Consider the following 6,477-nt stretch of genomic DNA (forward strand, 5'->3'; position numbering starts at 1 on the left):
CCGCGGGGTGGCCGGCCGGCGGGGTCCGCAGCGCGGCACGGGGGCGCGATGCCCGGCCTGCCGAGTTTTCGGTTTCCACCTTTCCTTTCCAGGCCTCTCCCACTTCCTTTCCCCCCGGTCCCCACGTCCGGGGGCCCGCACCTCTGCAGGGTCCCGTCCGCTCCCCCCGGGGACCCAAAGGAGGCGAATTCCTGTGGGTCCCAGGAGTGCCAAGAGTGCGCAGCGAGACGGGAAATTGCAAAAGTCCTCGCCCCTCTGCCCTCCCCCGCGGCTTTCCCGTAACTCCCGCCCCTGGGCGCGCGCCCCGCAGCTGATTCATTGCCCGGGCGCGGGGCCGGCCCTGCACGTCCACACCCGCGCTCGCCCCTGCCTCGCACCGCGGCGGCAGCCAAGCCGACTACTCAGCCCGGCTCACGGAGCCTTACCGCCCGCGGGGTGAGTACCCACCCGACCGCCCGTCCCGCTCCCCTCCGCGCGCCCCGCCTCCCTCCGTGGCTCTTCCGACGGACGGACCTGGGTGGCGTCCGGTAGAATCCGACCCCATTGCCGGCCCTTCCCGGCTGGACGCGGCCCGGAGCTCAGCCGTCTTCTCCCCTGCTTGGCGCCGAGGCCCAGCGTTTGCTTTGGTTCGCGATTCGCTCTGCTCCGAGACGGTGCTTTGAGGGGTCCTCACCCGTGGCGCGCCAGCCTGGTGCGTAACACTGGAATACTAATTTTTCCCAGAGCGCACGCTGCTGGGGACACCACGACGGTTCCTACCCTGCTTTTACGTTCGCCATCCCACCGCCTCTTTCGCAGGTAGTTGGGAGTTAAAATTCCCATTTGACCCACTTTTGCCTCTCTCCCAACACTCCAGAGTGAACTGCTGTCTCCAGCCTCCCCTCACGCTCCCTTAACCCCCACCTGACAGTCATTCCTCTCGCAGTCCGCGATCTCCCTCCACCCGGTCTCTGTTTACACCTGGAAGCGGGAGGCGCTCACGCGCAGGTGGAGCGGGAAATCCCGGGGAGGTGTCTGGGGTAGACGCCAAGCGAATGCAAGGAGCGCCGAGGTGTCTGGCCGGGCGGTGGGAGCCTTGCATTTGTAACTAACCCACCCGTCATCCTTTTATAGACAAACCTTTCCTAGGCAAAAAGCACGGAGGGGTTCAATAACTTGTCCAAGACCGTAGAGCTGGCCGCGGTGGCAATGACGTCGCGAAGCGCGGGGCTTTGCCCCTTACACCGAGAGCCCTTTCTTGACAGTCCTTGGCCCGCTCACGCATCCATCCGTCCTGCCTGCCTGTCCTATGGTGGGAAGCACAGTGCGCCATGCCACTGAGCAGGGACGCCTGGTAACTGACAAGCCTGAAGACTGAACAAGCTTATTCTCCAGCTCGAGAGGCCGATGTAGGCAGAGGATATGATAGAACTGAATGTAGTGTATTTCATTTGAGCTAGAAGGAGGGAAGCTCTGGGTCTTATTCTCAAGTCTAAACTGACTTTGGGACTTGGGTCAGGTTAACTTTATGGCCTCAGCCTCTGTCTCCTCCTCTGCAAAATAATAATGGTTCACACTTACTATGGGACCAGGCACTATTCTAAGTACTGTACATATGCTAGACGATGTAAGCGTCACCAGTGATGTAGGTAGCAGTTTTCTCATTCTGATTTTATCAGTGAGAAAACTGAGACCCAGAGAAGTTAAGTAACTTGTCTGTGGTCACACAGCTAGCGCGTGACAGAGTCAGGATTTGGCTTTGGAATCTGCTTATAACCACTGTGTTGTGCCTCAAACTCTAGGACCCTTTTTAGAGTGTTTCCCACCCCACCCCACCCGTGTTGCTTCATTATTGTCCTGCTTCGTCTCTCTCCTTGGCTGTTTTAAAATGCACTCAGAGACCCTTGAAGCTGAAGGGCCCCAAAGGGTCATAGTGGCCAGGGGTTCCCAAACTTAGCTGTGTCTTAGAATCATTCTTGAAGCTTTTCAAAGCGCTGGCCTCCACCTTCACCTGCCTACTCAGAATCGTCAGGGCATGCTAAGTTTGGCGTCTCCCAGATAGCGTTCAGTATTGTTAGAATGCCTCCAGTGGCAGGGAGCTCACCAGCTAACGTGATTGTTGGACAGAGCTAATTCTCAGCTGTAACTTGCCTCCTTGTGGTACCTGTTCTGTCTCCTGTTGTCTCAGCAAATGTGTCTAAACCTCTAAACCTTCTGTATCAAAGGCCACCTTGAGAGGAAAGGGCTGGTCTTAGGTGTCCAACGGGGACTGGAGCCACACTGGGGAGAACACTTACACACTGGGTCTTTTCCTTCTACCCCGTTCTTTAACCTGAAAGAGCAGAAACATCTACAGGGGTGCAGAGAGGTGTTTCAGAGTCTCTGTTGTTTCTTGTAACCCTTTGTCCTGAAAAAGGAACCAAATCAGGAAAACTATCAGGGTGTTGAAAGAGGAATCGGTGGTGCTGTGATTTGACAAGAGGAAGGTGTGTGTTTTCCTTGTGGGAGGATTTTTGGCTTGGGTAGAAGGAAAACTGAGTGTCATCTTGCTCACTTACAGGAACAGTGAGCCCTGGCTCTCTTTTCCCTGGGGGAGGAAGTCCTCCTTGATTGAAAAAAATATATGAAAGGGGGAAATATAAGACAAATAAGATTTTGTGAGAAATACCCCTCCCTCCAAGCAGGCTTCCTTGCTCTGTAAAGCACAAGTTTCTTCTCCAGCAGCTGTGTCCTTGCTTTTACAAGGTTGTCTATTTTATTTTTGTGTTTTAAAAATAATGCAAATAATAAGTGAATATATATATGAACTATATGAAATGAAATGCACTCCTACTCCCACACAGAAGAGGGTAAGTTCAGGTTGGTACCTACTATTCCAAGATTTCTTCTTTTCTATACAGTTGCATAATATGTATATAAACACTATGTTTTTTTTAAGATATTTTTCTTTTTTTAAAATTGTACAATTATCTATTTATTTATTTATTTTATTTTACTTTATTTTTGGCTTTGTTGGGTCTTCGTTTCTGCACACGGGCTTTCTCTAGTTGTGGCGATCGGGGGCTACTTTTTGTTGTGGTGCACGGGCTTCTCATTGCGGTGGCTTCTCTTGTTGCAGAGCACAGGCTCTAGGCGCGCAGGCTTCAGTAGTTGTGGTGGGAGGGCTCAGTAGTTGTGGCTCCCGGGCTCTAGAGCTCAGGCTCAGTAGTTGTGGTGCACAGGCTTGGCTAGTCCGTGGCATGTGGGATCTTCCCGGACCAGGGCTTGAACCCGTGTCCCCTGCATTGGCAGGCAGATTCTCAACCACTGTACCACCAGGGAAGGCCTACACTATGTTTTAATATATGTAAATGAGATCTTACTATCATTGTGCAGCTTATTTTTTCACCCTCAAGTCTTAGAGATCTAACATCTCTGCATGTACCTCTTTTGCAATGGCTACATGTTATTCTAAAGTAATAGTGCTTATTCTTATTTCTTATTATTTTAATTAGAGACATTTATTCATCCTTTCCCTTATTGATGGACATTTGAGTTGTTTAAAATTATTCAGCATTAGCAACAGTGCTTCAGGGAAGATTGTGCATTCATCTTTGTGCTTAAGCCTGAGTATAATATCCTAGGAGAGAGATTTGTGGGTCAAAGTGTTTATCCATTTTTCAACTTGATAGATAAAACCCTTCAAATTGCACCACTGACCCACCCCAGGTACTAATTTAAACTCAGCCCATTTCCCTCATCCTTCCTAAAACCAGGTGTTATCTCTTTTTTTTTAATTTAAATTTTCAAATCCGGTAAATGAGTGAAATCCAATAAGGCATTTTAATTTACATTTTGCTGATTATTGCTGCAATTTAATATTTCTAAACACAGTATTTGTGGATCATGTGTGTCTCCTGTCAATTACCTGTGCGTATCCTTTGCTCACTTTTCTACTGAGTTGCTTTCTCTTATTTCTATTTATTGCCGAAGCTCTACAGGTACTCAGTTTCTTAATCTTTTGTCTGTTGTAGATGATGCAAATATTTCTTCTAGTGTAATGCTCATTTCCAAATTTTTTTTATTATGGTAAAATACATAATATAAAATTTACCATTTTAATCATTTTAAGTATACGGGTCTGTGTCATTAAGTACATTCATATTGTTGTGCAACCATCCCCACCGTCCATCTCCAGAACTCTTCATCTTGCAAAACTGAAACTGTACCCATTAGACAATAATTCCACATTCCCCCTCTTCCCAACCCCTGACAGCCATCATTCTACTTTCTGTCTCTATGCATTCAAATACTCCAGGTACCTCATATAAATGGGGGAATCATACAGTCTTTGCCTTTTTGTAACTGGCTTATTTCACTTAGCAAAATGTCCTCAAGGCTCATCCATGCTGTAGCATGTATCAGAATTTCCTTCCTTTTTAAGGCCATTGTTTATGTATACCACATTCTGCTTATCCATTTATAATGCTTTTATTTATTTATTTTTAAAATAAATTTATTTATTTATATTTTATTTTTGGCTACGTTGGGTCTTCGTTGTGGTGTGCGGGCTTCTCACTGCAGTGGCTTCTCTTGTTGCAGAGCACGGGCTCTAGGCGTGCAGGCTTCAGTAGTTGTGGCGCACGGGCTCAGTAGTTGTGGCACGTGGGCTCAGTAGTTGTGGCTCACGGGCTGTAGAGTGCAGGCTCAGTAGTTGTGGCACACGGGCTTAGTTGCTCCGCGGCATGTGGGATCCTCCCAGACCAGTGATCGAACCCATGTCCCCTGCATTGGCAGGTGGATTCTCAACCACTGTGCCACCAGGAAAGCCCAATGCTTTTATTTTTAACTATCTTTTGCTGCACAGAAGTTTTAAATGTTTGTGTAATCAACTCTGCAATCTCATGCTTTCTGTGCTTTGTCTAGCTTAGAAAGGTCTTTTTCACCTAAAAATTATTTTTAAGTTTTTTTCTAATACTTTTATTATTTTGGTTTTACATTTAGCTCTGTAAAATTTCAGATTTTTGTATAAGGTGGAAGGTAAAATGTAACTTAACTTTTTTCCTAAGTTTTAAGCATTGCTCCAATACTGTTTATATAATCATGCAACTTTTTTCTAACTCATTTGAAATTCTATTTTTACAGTAAAATAAATTCCTGTTTATATAAGGCCCTGTTTCAGGATTCTACCCTATTTCTCTGATCTATTTTTGTCTCTTCTTCTGCCAGTATCACCTGTGTTAAATGCTATAGCTTGATGGTATATTTTTATACCTAGGAGTATATATTTGTGGTTTTTTCCCTCAGAATGTTTTCTGAAAGTGATTCTCATACATTTTCATTTTGTATAAACTTTACAAATAACTTGTCAAGTTTAATAAAATCCTATTGGAATTTTTCTTAAGATTTTCTTGGCTTTCTAATTATCAGTAATTTTTTTATGCCTTAATGTCGATTGTCGTATGCCCTTCACACATGCAGGAAGCAGCGTGATGTGACTGGCGAGTGACTCACATGGCTCAAGCTCTGAATTGACTGTGTCAACCTGGACAAGTTACTTTTAGCCTTTCTTAGCCTTAATTTCCCTATCTTTGTATAGGGATAATAATTGAATCTCCTTTCAGGGGGCTGTTATAAGGATTCTATTAATGAATGCATGTAAATCACTTAGCAAAGCACCTAGCAGAGGGTTAGCACCCAGTACGTGCTAGCTGGGATCATTTTCACATTTCCCTTCCTATCCTGCTGTGGGCACTGCAGTGTGCCTTGTCAGAGCAAGAACTGGTAAGTCTTCTCCTTCATATATCCATAGTGTCCTAGGAGACAAAAATATGTAATAAATATTGAATATAGTAGTGCTTCTCAAACTTCAGTGTGTATCTGCATCACCTGGGGATCTTGTTTAAATGCAGATTTTTATCCCACACTTTGCAAATGTAGTCTCTCACTGATATATATATATATATATATATATATATATATATATATATATATATATTTTTTTTTTTTGCAGTATGTGGGCCTCTCACTGTTATGGCCTCTCCCGTTGCGGAGCACAGGCTCCGGACACGCACGCTCAACGGCCATGGCTCACGGGCCCAGCCGCTCCGCGGCATGTGGGATCTTCCCGGACCGGGGCACGAACCCACGTCCCCTGCATTGGCAGGCGGACTCTCAACCACTGCGCCACCAGGGAAGCCCTCTCACTGATATTTAAAATTATGCTGCTAGTGACAGTATGTCCTTTGGGGATAAATGTGATTGACGTGACTTGTAAATTGCTTTCTTTTAATATTATATGCTAAAGAACTAAATTATATTTAGGCTGTTTCCTTTCTTCCTTCCTCCCTTTCTTCCTTTCTTCTTTTTCTTTTTTTTTCCTTATGAAAAGAGAGTTAGTGAAAGTGCTAAATATAACAGCAAATTCTATTCTTAGATCTGAAATCACTGAGACAGGTAACTATGTGGGTTATTTAAAACTGTTGATTTATGATGAAGACAGCCACATAAAATATATCC

General features: G+C 45.4%; 1 protein-coding gene across 2 annotated transcripts in view; it reads left to right on the plus strand.

The window, feature by feature from the left end:
- Positions 1–335: 335 nt before the first annotated feature.
- OSMR (oncostatin M receptor) overlaps positions 336–6,477 on the plus strand; it is a 55,979-nt gene continuing 49,837 nt past the window's right edge. For both annotated transcript variants that reach the window (XM_079915966.1, XM_079915967.1), the window contains exon 1: positions 336–435. The gene's annotated coding sequence lies outside the window, so the exon portion shown is untranslated. The remainder of the gene's footprint in view (positions 436–6,477) is intronic.

The sequence above is a fragment of the Stenella coeruleoalba genome, assembly GCF_951394435.1.
Source record: "Stenella coeruleoalba genome assembly, chromosome: 3".
Classification (NCBI taxonomy): domain Eukaryota; kingdom Metazoa; phylum Chordata; class Mammalia; order Artiodactyla; family Delphinidae; genus Stenella; species Stenella coeruleoalba.